A 15,167-nucleotide genomic window follows, 5' to 3' on the forward strand; every position below is an offset into this window, starting at 1 on the left:
GTGTGCCAGACTGAGGGTAGGGCAGGGGTTCTCCATGGGAGTACCAGGAGAGAAACCTGCAGCCAGGAAACAGAACAGGCTGGGGAAGAGCCAGAGGCAGCCTCAACCCTGGGCTTTGGGCACCTTCGTGGGTCCAGGGATGTGCCAAGGCCAGTCTGTTTCAGTAGTCTGCTTTTGGACAGTTCTTGTGCTGCCTTAGCCTCCCACAGGAAGAAGGAGGATAAGTCTCAACTTTCCAAGCCACAGATTGTGACAGTGTAACAATGGGCAACAATCTGCTACTCTACAGAGGAATTTGGTCTAATTTTCTGCAGCTCAGAGAATCCAGTAACTGTGAACTGCTTTTTTTGCATGCTTCTTCATCCTAGAAATGACTGCACAAGGACACCACCTCAGCCGTGAGCTCAGAGGTTGAGGTCTCAGACTCTCAGGTCCCTGTTGTGATGGGTATCATTGTGCTTGACTTCCAGCAGCCTGCATATAGGGTTGTTTTTTAATTTAGCTTACCATTCTCTGGTAAGCTCTTGCTCACTCAGCCCCTTTCCAAACTGTTTTAATCTTTATGATTGTTCTTGATGAGCTTCATAAAGCTTGCGTTGACCAATTCAAGCTCCATGGATGTTTCATTTTATTACCAGCTACCAGACATCAAGACATAAACCATCACCCTTTAAAAGTGACAGACTATCCAGTTTTACATCCATCTAACAGTCTGTACATCCAGTGCATATTACCACCAAAGATTTCCTAGAATACTATTCTTCAGTATAGAAGACATATCTAGAGATGAACATGATAGAAATCTTTAAAAAGAGGCTGACATGGAGAAGTTGAATAGATGACTATTCCCTGGATCAACTGAAAGGAGCAGGTGGCAAATTTGAAACGAAGATGAGAAACAGTTTCTTTTTAGAGCAGCTGGAGGATATTTACAGCAGTTCACCAAAATTTTAAAAAACCCCACTGGAATAAATAAGTAAATAAATAAATTATGCAAAATTTATCAAAATGAGATGTACCATTTCTACTCAGCAGAGTGCCTATACTACAAACCACTGTAAAATTGAAAAGTGTGTCAGAAAAGAATGACAAATACAGTTCTTATACACTCAAGTTGTGCTATTGACCCTTGCATAGCAAGTGAGAAGGCTGATTTTTCCAGCACTCAATGCCATTCATGTCTGATAAAGATATTGGGCTTAATAAGAAAAACTAAACATTTTTTCTTCCAGGAATGGAGCCTGACTATGAATTTTTCCCTATTACTAACTGAAGTATGGGAAGCTATATAAAATATTACAACTAATTTTAAAAATATGTTTCTACTTAAATACAATATCATTATGCTCTGACAGCCAAAATATTTTTAATACTCTTCCATCTGGATCCTCTGATCTGCTCATAAAAAAAAAAATCCATTGAAATTATCAACAGAGATTATTTGATGCTGTGTGGACTAAAACTGTTAAAGGAACATAAATACATAAGACATGATTTTGAAGCTTAGTTTCCTTTATCCTTTCCATCATTTAATGACTAGAACTTCATCAGGAAAGACAAAGATGAAGCTTTCTTTGCAAACAAGAACTAACTTGCTAGAAGTTACTATTTTAAGTGTAGCCTGTTGTTAGGGTAACTAAAGTACTAAAAATACTTAAAATAAAAAGGACATTACCTTAAGAGCTACTCAAGTAGTCATAGCAACAGTGTTTTTTAGAATGAAAGCAGTTCATAGAGCATTCTTCCCTCCTGACCTGAAGTTTTACAGTAGTACATAGCCAACTCCTATTTTTAAAATACATTTTTTTATCCAAAGTCATATAAAATTCATATTAGGAATACTCTGGAATATCCCAAAGAATTTTATGTACATACATGCTACTAACAAACTTAAATACACTTCAAAATTTTTATCACTTTTTTCCATAATTCCAGAAAGTACGTTTGTACTGCAATTTTACAGGAGCTCATACCAAAAAAACACTTTCCCATCTCGGTGGCCTATAATAGATATATATTTTATTTTAATATTCATATACATTCTCCATTTATCAGATAGATCACTTTCTCCCTTGTTTTCTTTCAGAAATATATCCTTATGAAATATTACTCTCTTGTCAGTAACAAAGACATATATTCCTATGATGAAGAAATCTTCCATTTAAATGTAACATACAATTTTACTGCGTGCTGTGATTACTTAAAAACAGTTGTTTGTTTTTTTTACTAACACTAACTATACTGATCTTAAGGGTAAATTTATTATTTTCATGTCTGAATTCTGAGAGTTGTTTAAAGTTTGCCTTCTTCAAGAAGGATCAGTAATACTTTTGATTTTGGCTACTAACCAACATAGCTAAGGAAATGACTATTAATCCCTCTTGCACATCATTAACAGAGTTGTTAAATAAAGGCCTTATTTAAAGCTTATTAAAGTTGGTATAAAGACATATTGTTTCCAATAACCTTTGAATCAGGCTTAACATTTATTTAGTTACAGGTGTACCACCAAAATGAAGGTTATAATATTAAGGAGTTATGACTGAAGACATAATACGAATGTAATGGAATTTAATCTGTAACCAAGGGCCTAATTTGGCATGCAAATCCTTATTAGCAGAGATGACAGATACAAAGAGAAAAACACAGCTTAAGCCCAACAGTGGGGTTGTGGTTTCCGGAGTGAAATTAGAAATAAATAAATTAACACTGTAGATATGTACATTTAATATCATTGAGAGGCATCAAGCATAGAGGTTATGAGACAGTGACTCTTTAGACTGAAGATGTTGTAAAAGATCCTTACCATTTCAGAACAAAATAATGCCTCTTCTAAACCAATAAAATTTTAATACAATGTAAATAGTACCCATGTTTGGATAAAACCAGAATTAATTTTGTATTCAAAAGTCTTATTTCTGCATGGATAATATTTTAAGCTTCTGAGAATTTTTAATATAAGCAGCATTCATGAGGAATTAAGGGAAAATTTAGGGTGATCATGTATGTGGTTTCTTCATTGCCTCCCACAATTTTTTTTTTGGTCATATATATACCAACAGCTTATCAAAATACTTTCATCACCGCTTACATGGTCAATATCTTAAAATATTCTTAGGGAACCATCTTAGAGAAATGAAAGTAATGCTATAGTATATGGATACTATACTATATGGAAATATGCAAAATGTAGCATTATAAAACCATAATTATTAGTAAAATAAAATGGCAAAAACTCAGCTTTATGAAAAGGCTATGGATAAAAAAAGTTTAGGTGGAAGAAAGCAAATAGTAAGAATCAAAATAAATGGAATAAGAGAGAGAAAAGTCTACTTTTCCCTTGTTGATAAATATATTACTAAGAGTAAATCTAATCAGAAATATAGGCTGAAAAAAAATCATAGTTTGCCACAAATTCTAGTCAGGAATTGTGAAAGCAATTGAAATTTGTCTGAGAATTTTCTTTCTTAGTAATATTCATCTGTGGTTCAGACATTTCCAAAGGTTGCTACCTAGGTTTGCAAGCTTCAAGATGTGTCTGTACTTCTTACTCTGTTAAGTAAAGTCTTAAAGATTAAATTTTGTGAAAATATCATATGTTCCAGGCTGACAACACTCTTTGAAGGCTTCCACTGGAAAACTCTAAGGAGTAGAAATTCCTGTTATGAATCCATTTTGGAAGCAGCAGAGTTTAAGGTTTATTAACCAGTTCATTCTGAGATGAATAAGTCAATGCTCACATCTGGTTTTCCAAAACAGAATAATCCTTATAGTCTTTCATAGGTTCATTATTACTAGAGTACCTCTTCAGACTCCTTTGCAAAATGCTTTCATGAGGCTGCCAAGGCAGGGAGACTGAGAGACCAAGGAATGAGTTTTCTCATCCCTTGTGAATAAGAAATCTGTGCTTATTTTGTGCTGGATTGCGCACAGACTAGGCAAACACAATCCTGCCTAATGGAATGATTAAGTGTTTAAAATGATGTTTTAATTCAATCAATTAAAAGCATAAACAGCATGAGTTTGATTGAATCAGTTTAAAGAATTACACATGAGTCAATGTGGCTGTCAGCAGGGGTGAAAAATTCATGTATCACCTACACACAGCTTGAATTCTGCATTTCTCAATTAGATATTACAAACAACCTACTCTATCACAGAATAGCTCTTGAGTGAGAAAAAAACAAAAACATAGCAAAGCTTTGAGAACATGTGCAGTTAATTAAAATTTAGGCACTCAACAACCGCCGTCAAACGTTTAATGAATATGACAGATTGATTAGTCTTTATTTGTTCTGTGTCTTTCACAGACATTTTCAAGAAAATGTTTGACAGAGTTAAGATTAAAATATGATTTTAAGAGGAAAAAAAGCTTTTGTATTTAGCAAAACATCAGACTTTTAGGAATACGTAATTTTTATATTCGGTAGACACATTCTTAAAACACAATACATTAGAAAAATCATAAATACTTAACTACTATTAATTTTACCAAGTACTTAAGACGTAGCAACATGAAAAAAAACAAAACCATCCAATTACAATTGTAATGTAAAATTGCTTTTATGCTACAATGCAGTCATTTGTATGGTAATTTAAGTGTGTAAATGTTAGGGCAAGATTTTCCAGAAGTGCTCAGTTTTGGCTTAATTAAGTATTTACTTCAGTGACAAAACTCATTGGCTCTAAGACAATTTTGATTAAAAGGAAAGATGGGAGGAAAACTGCTTTTGAAAAGATATGTTCCAAAAATTAACACAAATATATTTTCATAAAATTTCCTATTTGAATGTATGATTTTAAATTCCTTCATAGTTACATAAACATGATCTGATTATTTGAGTAAACTGATGTAGTTCCTTCCATTTCTATACTTTAGTTTATGTGCCTCTGCTTAGGAATTTTGTCCTATCAACTTAAGGTTTCATTGTAATCAATATAAGATCTTTAATTTTATCTATATTTTCAATATAACATTTTCAGACGACTAATTTTCCTTCAAAATCTTATTATCATATTAATTTCTTCACAGAAGATCTTTTCCATGATAAGAACATATAGTAATATCATTTTAAAGAATACTATATAAAGAAATATAGACATAGAAGCAAATAACTCATTCAAAGTTAGTATTCTCTCCTTTGATTCTTCTCACCTCATGCTTAGTGTATCAGCTTGGCTCCAATAGCCCAAGTTTTAGAAGAAAAAAAAGACTATTTATTGGACTGAGAATTTTCACATCATTCATACACTAATGAATACTTTGAAACAAACTTATGTTAATATTTTACCAATAGTACTTCGCTCTCCATCTGAAAAAAGGGCTTACGTATTACACTTTTCCAACTAATATGAAATACATAATCAAAAAACCCTCAAAATATCTTATATGCCAGCACAATTTTTCCAAGCAAGGAATTGGTGAGAGTAGGTTTAGGTTAGATGTCAGAAGAAAATTCCTTATACTGCGGGTGGTGAGGCATGGGAACAGGTTTCCCAGGGAAGCTGTGGATTCCCCATCCCTGAAAGTGCTCAAGGCCAGGTTGGATGAGGCTATGAGCAACCTGGTCTAGTGGAAAGTGTCTCTGCTCATGGCAGGGGCCATGGATCTAGATGATCTTTATGGTCCCTTCCAATACAAACCATTGCATGATTCCATGAATTAAAAATATGTTATTCAAAAGACCTTGCCAGAAAAGGTGTGTGTGAGAGACTGAAATGTTGAAGATTGATGATTTACACAATTGGCCATTTGCAAAAGCAGCTTGTGTTTCACTGAGGCCAGGTTTGCACACACACACCCCAACCAAAGGGGAGTCTTTTGCAGAGAGAGTTTTTGTCGGGTGGCAAAACCTCTATCCACATAAGGCAGAGAGGGTGCATCCCCAGCCCTGGAAAATGCAAGGTGGGTTTTGACCCAGATGGAGGAAAAGGCCATAAGAAGCAGATCCTGTGGAGGAGCAGAAGTGCTTTTTATTATGCCAATGTCCTCCCTTACACAACTGGCTCAGTTGTAACACTTCCCCCAGGGAAGTTATTGGGGTGTTCATATTCACACAGGACATTCCCATGTAGACTTGAAGGTATTTGTTCCTTCTGATGGGGTATAACTGGCTCCACCATGCTGAACTGAGAGGCAGCTGTCATACATTAGGTATCCCACGCATCAAAAACCCCCAAAGTGCCCCCTGACTAATTTTGGGGCCTTCCACCTGAGGACGGTGTATGATCTCCAGTGTTACAACAGAGTAAAATTTCCCCTCCTCAAGAGGAAGTACAGGAGTATTCCACCCAAATTAAATTTATATTAAGCCATTGAATTTTATGTCTATGGGGCTTCCCTCACCCCAGCAGATCAAGACTGCAACTGTTGCTTTGACCAACAGACATCAACGTAGCAACAATCAAGTCTTGTCACTGAATCCGCAGGTGGTGGCATCTTTCCACAATCTACTTTTATAGCTTGTTTTTATTTCTCTTCCTAATACATTTTCTTAAGTGTTATTTTTAAGCTTTTGTATTGTCATAATACTAGAGATAATACCAAAAATGGCTACTTAGCTGTTTTCCATTGCAACTGAATTGTTCCAAAATAAATCCTACATATATGTGTTTAGCTTCGAACACCAGTCATTCACTGTCATTTCACTCTAATCTGCCTCAAGGGTTCTATTAAAAAGAACCTGAGTTGCCCTTGCCTTCAGGGGTAATAACAGTGCTCTTAAATATGTTGAAATCCTATAAATCCATTGGATACTATATTACCTGAGAATGAGCTATCAGACAGCAAACTATGCCCACAATTTGCCTCAACCACTAATGAGATCATGTTTTTAAGAGAAAAGGATTTTACAAACAGTCTCATATTTTATGAATGCTAATTCACAAGCCAAGTCATATTGCAAGACCAGTAAAAGGTTACTGCATATGTAATACTAAAGGAAACAAGTGTAGTAAAATACTTTGGGAACTTTAGATAGCTTTAAATGTAGTAAATATAGTCAGTCACAGAGCAATAATTGGAAGCTAGGCTGGCAAAAACTTTGGAAAAAGGAATTGTTCATACTTTGTTAGTGGAGGTCTACAAGAACTAATTTCAGATTACAAAATAGAAAGGGAATCTCTTGTTTTATTATGTCTTTACTATTCTAGGAATAACATAATTTTTTGCACAGCACCACTCATTGACATAGCACTAAAATAAGAAATTTCATGTCAGCTTATCTTTTAAGTTTCTTTTTAAACTCCTCTTTTTATTCCTAACATATTCTACCTTGGCTTCTTTCTCCAATACTTCATCAGATTGTTGAGTCCTCCACCAGTATCCTCTTCTAATCGTTGTGCCTGATGATGAAACTTAATGACTTGATCATCCTGCCAATGAATGAAGTCTTACCACATCCTACCAAACAAGAGTCAGAGATTTCATATATTTAATAAAGGCTCAAATGACATCATTTCTAGGCTCAGCCTACAGAAATCCAGACATCACATCCTGTTCACTATGGCTACTTCCATGTTTGTATAAGTTTTTAATGCACTGAAAATGTCCTGGTCTTATTACTTTAACAAAGACTCTCAGTCCTTTGAAATTGCCTTACTAAATGCTGTTTCTTTCTGGTAAAACCTTCTGCTTATGCTTTGACTATGATTTCTATTTAAATTTTGCCTTCTACATTATACCTGATGCTAACCCAAGTGAAAGTTGAAACAGATGAGCCTTTTATTAGTACTGCCATTTATTTGATTTTTCTCCTTCCCTGCCTCACTGTTTCAGGAGGAATGACACTGGTTCAGTAAATTCTTAGAGCAGAAGACCCAAAAACTCCAGGAAAAATAGAAAATGCCAATGTTTATGATCTTAGGCAATGAATATGGAATTTGAAACATTCAGATTCATGGAATGTCTTTGACAAGAAGGAGAGCACAAAACATCTTTGCAAATTAGACTTTGGGTGCAATTGTAGAGCTTGGTAAAATTAATCAAGTGATTAAAACTTTTTTACTGGGATATTGGATTTATCTGATTATATTATAGTATAGTTGGGTAAAATCCCTATTTTCTCAGAGAACACAGATCATCTTAAAGACCATTTAATAACATTTTGGAGAGCTTGTGTTAGCACCATCTGTATAGAAAAATAGAGAAAGCCCAGCTCTTATATGCAATAGAATTTCTGTGTCACAGCATTTTTCTGGGAAGCTGAAAACAGACTCAAAGAAGAGAGGGTTGTATCTACAGTCTTTTGGAAAGTCAGCACGTTTCTCCTGTTGTCCAGTTTAACTGCTGCTTCACTAAATCTGATAGTCAAATAAACCTTCTCATATTTGTTAAGAAACAGCACAATTCACACCCAGAATCAACTCACCCAAACTAGCAAACACATCTGGAAAAGGCAAAGTCTAAGCATAGTACTTCTTTGTGAATCTCCAAACTTTACAGGGACAAAAGTCCTGGCTTGCTGTCAGTCACCTGCTGATACCCCATAACAAAAGCTCCTCAGCTTCTCAGACATTCACAGTTTCTGCTCTGATTAAGCCTGTTATCTGTTGTCTTGCAGTATTACCCTTTCATATTTCCCTTTTAAATTCCTTATTACAAAAAGGAATTGTAGGTGAATAAGGAAATATACAAGAGTGACCATGAGGTTCTTCACTGGATTAATGATCTGTGATTAGATGTCCTAGATCAATAGTGAAGTGGTATTGACAAATTTTTGAAAATGAATCCTTTTTTTATCCTTCCTCACATTTTAGGTTTCTATTCCATTTGAGACACCTTCTTATTCTACCCAGATATCAGGTCAGTGTGACAGTAAAGTATATATTACCCCAAAAGAAAAGGATGTGTAGCTGGCTAGCAGATTCATTATCACTGTGCTCTTGCAATACAAATACAGGGCATGATGCAGTCATAAACAAAAGTCTAAAAAAGAATTAATCAAAACAGTTTAGTCGTGAGCATTTGCTCATTTTGACCTTATATCTATTATTAGTACCATATCAATAAATACACTGTCATTTTACAATATATATTACAGAAGTTTGCTTTTTTGTTTTTGTTCAAAACATGTCCAAGAAAACTTTGGTTACATTAAAAAAAAAAGTATTTTTGGGAGTTGAATACCCTGTTTTCTGGTTTTTTAATTTCTGGTGGCAGGTGTCTATTTCCATTATAATTTGCTGGTATTGTGGTAAAAAAGCAAAATAGGCAAATTGCTTTCACTTTTAAAGGTCTTCTCAAAGGGAGAGAGAAGCTGATTTTAAAAAAGTTCTGTTTATAAACTGAACAATAAGTTAAAAAGTTAACAAAGTTGCAATAAAAATTTTTATGTGCGCCACTATCAAAGGAGTTGACTCAATTTCACATTGTTATTGAAAGAATGCTAGAGTTTCAAGAATTAATAAATAAAATACTGAAATTTTGGTGCAAAATTTTAAAATCCCCCCGATTTAAAATATTTTTGTATATTTTTTAAAATTTTAGCTAAAAACATAATAGAAGTATTCTTCACATTTCAATTAATTTTGTAATTGTTATTTTTGCCTGGGAAAAATTTTGAAAGAACATATATGCATTATCTCTAAGTAATTCTGAAGTATATCAAGCTTGAATGTGTTAAATGCACCTCATGCTTTAATAGACACAAGTGTACCATGTAAAGCTCATGGAAAACAGTTTTATTACATAAAGGTCAGTGTAGGCATTGATGCTTTTATCTATATGTATTTCTCTAACAATTGCGCAGGTGAAAAGAGATTGTAAACCTAGGGACGAGGAGTGGGATCCACTCAAGTTTCAGGCTGATATGTGCATTTTGCAGGTTTAGAACAGAAGCCATCTGTAACAAGACTTAAAAGGTGGAATTATTTATGTCATTGGGCATAGAAAGACATTATATGTTCTCAAGAACATAAGTCTGCATGTATGAAAATCTTTTTGAAAAAGCTGGCATTTATTTACTCTGAAGCACATCATTCATTATCTTCTGTAGTAAGTCTCACCAAACTCCTGCCGATGCAACTTCATGTCGCAATTTCTAGAAGAAATATTTTTAGAGTGTTTTGCAGAATCATTAAAAGGCTTCACTATCTACTCCATATGCCATGACTACTGCGTATATAAATATGTTTATATATGTTTATGGGATTTAAAAAGTTTTAAAGTTTTTTTAAGTGAAATGTTAGTCCTTTACTTGATAATTTTAACTATGAGAAAGCTGGGTATGTGTTTTTTCCAAAAGTATATTGCATTATTCTTCAATGCATAAAGTTGAATTTAAGTGATTTATAGGCATGGTGTGACTTCCCAGCTGTGGTACTGCATCCACGTCTGGGGCCCCCAGTACAAGAAAAAAACTGGATTTGTTGAAATAAGTCCAGAAAAGAGACACCAAGTTGGTCAGAAGGCTGGAGCACCTCTCCTGTGCAGACCAGCTGAGAGAATTGGGGCTCAGCCTAGAGAAGAGGCTCCAGGGAAATATTATAGCATCCTTCCAGTACCTAAAGGGGACCCACGAGAAGACTGGAGAGGGGCTTTTGTCAAGGGCATGTAGAAGACATTATAAGAAAGAATGGCCTTAAACTGAAGGGCAGCAGGGTTAGATTATATACTAGGAAGAAGTTCTTTGCTGTGAGGGTGGCAAGGCACAGGTTGCCCAGAGAGGCTGTGGCCTTTCCATCCCTGCAAGTGATTAAGACCAGGATGGATTGAGCTTTGAACATCCTAGTCTGGTGAAAAGTTCCCTGTTCATGGCAGGGAGGTTGGAGAAAAATGGTGTTTAATGTCCCTTCAAGCCCAAACCCTTCTATGATTGTTGAGGTTTTTGATCTGGGTATATATGCAATTTGGGAGAAGGTAGAAGTGATTCTCTGGAAATGACCTCCAGTTTTAGCATTATGTCTCCAGGAATCTCAGATTAGGAATTCTCACAGGGGAATTCAGATTGCTGGAATGGTCCCAAGGCTATGGATTGGTGAGAACAAATTTTTGGTTTACCCTTTGCTCATGGCCTGCTGTGCACTCTACTGACAAAACATCTGTTCTTCATGTAGGTGTATTAACTATGTATGGAGTCTGTCATGCTGCCTAGTCTCTGTGCCAGTACACACATCAATCTATTTTTTCAGTTTTTCTTGTCTTGTAGGCAGCTAGACATGTTTCTTACTACTTTTTTTTTAATGACATTTTTGCTAACACTGCTTTAAATGTTTCACTGAATTTTGCCAGCTTATTGTTTCACAGACTGCAGAGCAAAAAGGATTTACTTTTACAGTTACATTTCCTTATAATTAAGATCTATAAATTTTCTCTAAATTAATCATATCAATTAAGTCTGTTTTAACTGCAGGTTTTTAGCCCGACATACCTTTGCTCAAAGCCTTTTCCTTCAGTACATAGAGCCTTTGCTTCAGCTAAGCTTGTTAATTATCTCCTCTGTTATAATGATTGTTTCCCATGTAGAATTTAACAATTTAGGTTAATTTTTCTGCAAAGATCAGGGCAAATGGGGGAAATGAGGATCTTGTCATAAACCTGACTGTACAGAAAACTATCTAGGTTATTAATGAACATATGATCAGAGAGGTACATGGGTGATGTGCCTCAGCAATTACTTGTTTCTTCAGGCATGGGGTTAGTTAAAGAGGGTTGTATCTCACCCCAGAGCCTATGTAGGAGTCCATTATCAGCAATTGCTACCTGATAACAAGTAAACACCATCACAGGAGCTGCAAAGGGAACCCTGCTGTTGCAGTAGCTTACTGCATAAAATCCTGTCAAGTGCCAGAAATATTTCTTGTACTGAAGATCTACCTGTGGCTATCCTTTTTCTTAGAATCAGTGACTATATCTGACCCTTAATATACAAAATTCTCTAAAATAGTACCATAAGGAGTGTGGAATATATTCTCAATTATGAGAATCTTCAAGCTGCTGTAATGATACTTACCAAACTTTAAGGCATCTTCTCCAGACATATATAATGATCTGATATTCTACTACAAACCATATACAATTTCTTGCTGAGCAGATAACCTGGTACTGTTGTAATTTATTTTACATAGAATATAAAAACGGGAAAAAAATCATGACAGAATGATTCTCAATTGCAAAAGACTTTACTCACTATGACATTTTGGAGCACAATAATGGTATTATTGTGCCATATTCCAGCACCTAATATTGAATATTGGCTTGACTATAATTGCAAACATATCAAGAAGGACTGGAAACTCTCATGATATGTTGGCTAAGTGTTTATTTGGGTCCCAGAGTCCCAGAGTCCTGTGAGCTCCTGAGATGAAATTTAAAGTGCTAAATCTCAATTGCTTCAATGGCACTGCAGCATGCAAAAACAGAGTTCTGCCAGCACTGAGAAGGGTCCTAACTCACATAAGGTGCAGGGTATTCATTTCAAAATTTGCTAAGAGGAATATATTCCACATAATTCCCTTCCTATATTTTTCTTGCATTCACAGAATTACTTTTATTGAGGTCCCAATCAGATATGTAGGAGAAACTTGTGGAAAGGAAAAGTCTAAAGAAGCAACAAAAAGCTGGATAGAGCTCATTTCATTTGCAGCAAGCAGGAAGATTGTTTATTGCCTAGATTACAAAATATCTGTATCCTTTCCTTGCTTAATCATACTTTCCTTACATGGCCTTGCGTGAGTAATTCAGCTACTGCATGACTCCTCCATCTGTTCAGGATACAGATTATTTACCCACAAATAAGGAATATAGCAAAGTTAAAATCTTTTTCACATTTTTCAGAATTCTAAAAATCATTTTATACTATTTTTAATGGGTTACTTAAAACTCTGGGTTGGTAATTTCAATTTTTTTTTTCACTTTAAGTTAGTCATCATCTATTTCTTTTCTTCATAACAAAGCATAACTTTATTGTAGAAATCCTGATACAAAATAAAACTTTTATGCAAGACTACAAAGGAAATGTTTTTCAATAAGTGGTTCTCCCTACACATGTTCCTACTGCCTGGAGGGAAATTCTTATTTTAATTTAGAACCACAGAGTGGTTTGAGGGAAAGTCTTATTTTAATTTAGAACCACTGAGTGGTTTTATCAGATAGCTATAAGGAGAAGTTCAATATTAGTATACAAAGGCTAGAAAAACTGCCATAAAACTTGATTACTGTTCATAAATAAGTATAGGAAAAATTATTCATTTAATGGCTTTTAAAAATCTACCCAAAAAATAAAAATACCTTTCTGAAATGTTTATTTATACAATTCAATAGTTTACATAATTTTTCCCTTTCCCTCCTCTTCCCTGATTCCAGCAAATGTAAGATATCTGCCTCATCATTGTCTAACAAATCAGAGTAAACATTTTTAACCCATTTTACAATGTTTTAAATGAGTACACAAGAAAAATAAATTATTAATCTGAGCCCAAGTGGTATTTGCTTCAGTTGCAACAAGACTGCAAGATCATTATAAGAAATGCTGATGCAACGGAAACTCTCAGAGACAGAAGCCAATGAGTTACACAGACATACCTAAAAACAAGATGTTGTCTGTAGGCTTTAGCCAACAACCCAGGGAAAGGTTAGAAACTATTGCGCTATGTAATCTGCTTGCTACTGTTAACCTTTTACTTGTTAGACTTCATTGCTCTTTTATTGCTTTACTGATTTCTGTTGATTTTTTTAAAATAGAACTAATTTCCTCTGTGTTTTAGTTCACTTGCTGTTATCACTGCTTACTCCATAGTATTAACAATTGTCATTAATTGGAACACAACCATACTCTAAACCAGACTCCAAATAGTTTTGGTGTTATCAAAACATTTGGGGTTTTCCTTTTTTTTTTTTTTAATTATTTGGAGGAAACAGGTAGCAAACTGTGTACTTAATAAGTCTTAAAAGCAATTCCTTTTTCAATTCTCAGCCACATCTCATGGGGCAGCAATTCACTTTCATAGTATTCTGTAACTGTTTTTCCTGCAGTAAGACTAAAGGGGAAAATGGAGCACTTGTTTTCTTGGAAGAAATATCTTTAAAATAGATTTAAATTATTTGGTGTTTGTAAAATAAAATTCTTGAAGTTTAAGTATCCTTACACAGAGACCCTTTTCCCTACTCTGAGAGGCGACAGATTCTAAGCAGTCCAGAAGAAATCTATACAGGCAGAAATGGCTTTTAGAGAAGAAAAGGTAAGTATTCAGCTTTAACTTTCCAAACAAGATAAAATATTTGCATTTGTTCTTGTGCTATCAGAGTGTGACTACGACAGAGAAATGTACCCTTGTTTCCAGGGATATACAAGGCAGTGAATGAATCTGAGAAAGTGCTGATGTTGTTTTGTACTTAATCTGAGTCTAAAATTGAATATCAGTAGTCCTAGAATTTGTCAGTCTAGTCATATCTGACTGCAGCTGAAATCACACTTTCTGTTCTCCCCTCTTCCTTATATTATCAGTAAATCAAATGATAGGGATTTTTTTAATGTAGTGAGGGGACAGGTAATATCTTGGAACAAATTCTTTACTGCTTGTATTAGGATTACTTATTTACTAGTGTACTACAGTGTGCAACAACTGTTATTAAAAAAAAAAAAAAAGTGAAAATTAAATTCTACAAGTGGGTCATCTTCTTAGTAATAGGATCAAAATCACATTACCTCAAATTAATACTTTTTTTTTGTATGTAAACAGCTTTGTCCAGGCTTCTGTCTACTCAAACCATAATTTTTTCAATAGACAAGATTTTAAAATTGTGATGGTTAAAATCACTGGAAAAAAAAATTATAGAAACTATAATACTTGTTAATACTTTAAAGTTTGATTTATATGAGAACTTTTTTTTTCTATTTTGCATTCTTAAGTTACACCTTTTCATTTTAACTTCCCTTGCCTGCATTTGGTTGATTTTTATTTCATTTGTTTTTTTGCTATAGACTTTTTAATGTAAATATTACTCTTTATTCACACTTTTCCTTTTGTTTTTTTTTTTTTAATTTTGTTTTGGCTTCACCATACTTTAATTTTCTTCTTTTGATTTCAACTAATTTCTTTCAGTCATTATTTGAGTTAGCTTTTGCTGTCTACTTAGTTTTTCCTCACATTACTTAGGATGATTTTTATCTGTGTGTTAGAGAGCAGCAAGAGTGGTGCTGCTCCACAGAGAATGAGCCATGGACAAA

At 34.5% G+C, this 15,167-nt stretch overlaps 1 long non-coding RNA gene across 3 annotated transcripts in view; it reads right to left on the reverse strand.

Moving 5' to 3' along the window:
* The window catches only part of LOC119700214, a 181,001-nt gene that overhangs the window by 75,234 nt on the left and 90,600 nt on the right, over positions 1 to 15,167 (reverse strand). The window contains exon 6 of one of the 3 annotated variants that reach the window (XR_005256705.1): positions 7,117 to 7,402. The exons of the other annotated variants lie outside the window; for them this stretch is intronic. This is a non-coding gene — a long non-coding RNA (uncharacterized LOC119700214). Of the gene's footprint in view, positions 1 to 7,116; positions 7,403 to 15,167 lie in introns of those variants that run through there. 3 annotated transcript variants of the gene reach the window in all.

This window comes from Motacilla alba, chromosome 4 (assembly GCF_015832195.1).
Source record: "Motacilla alba alba isolate MOTALB_02 chromosome 4, Motacilla_alba_V1.0_pri, whole genome shotgun sequence".
Classification (NCBI taxonomy): Eukaryota; Metazoa; Chordata; class Aves; order Passeriformes; family Motacillidae; genus Motacilla; species Motacilla alba.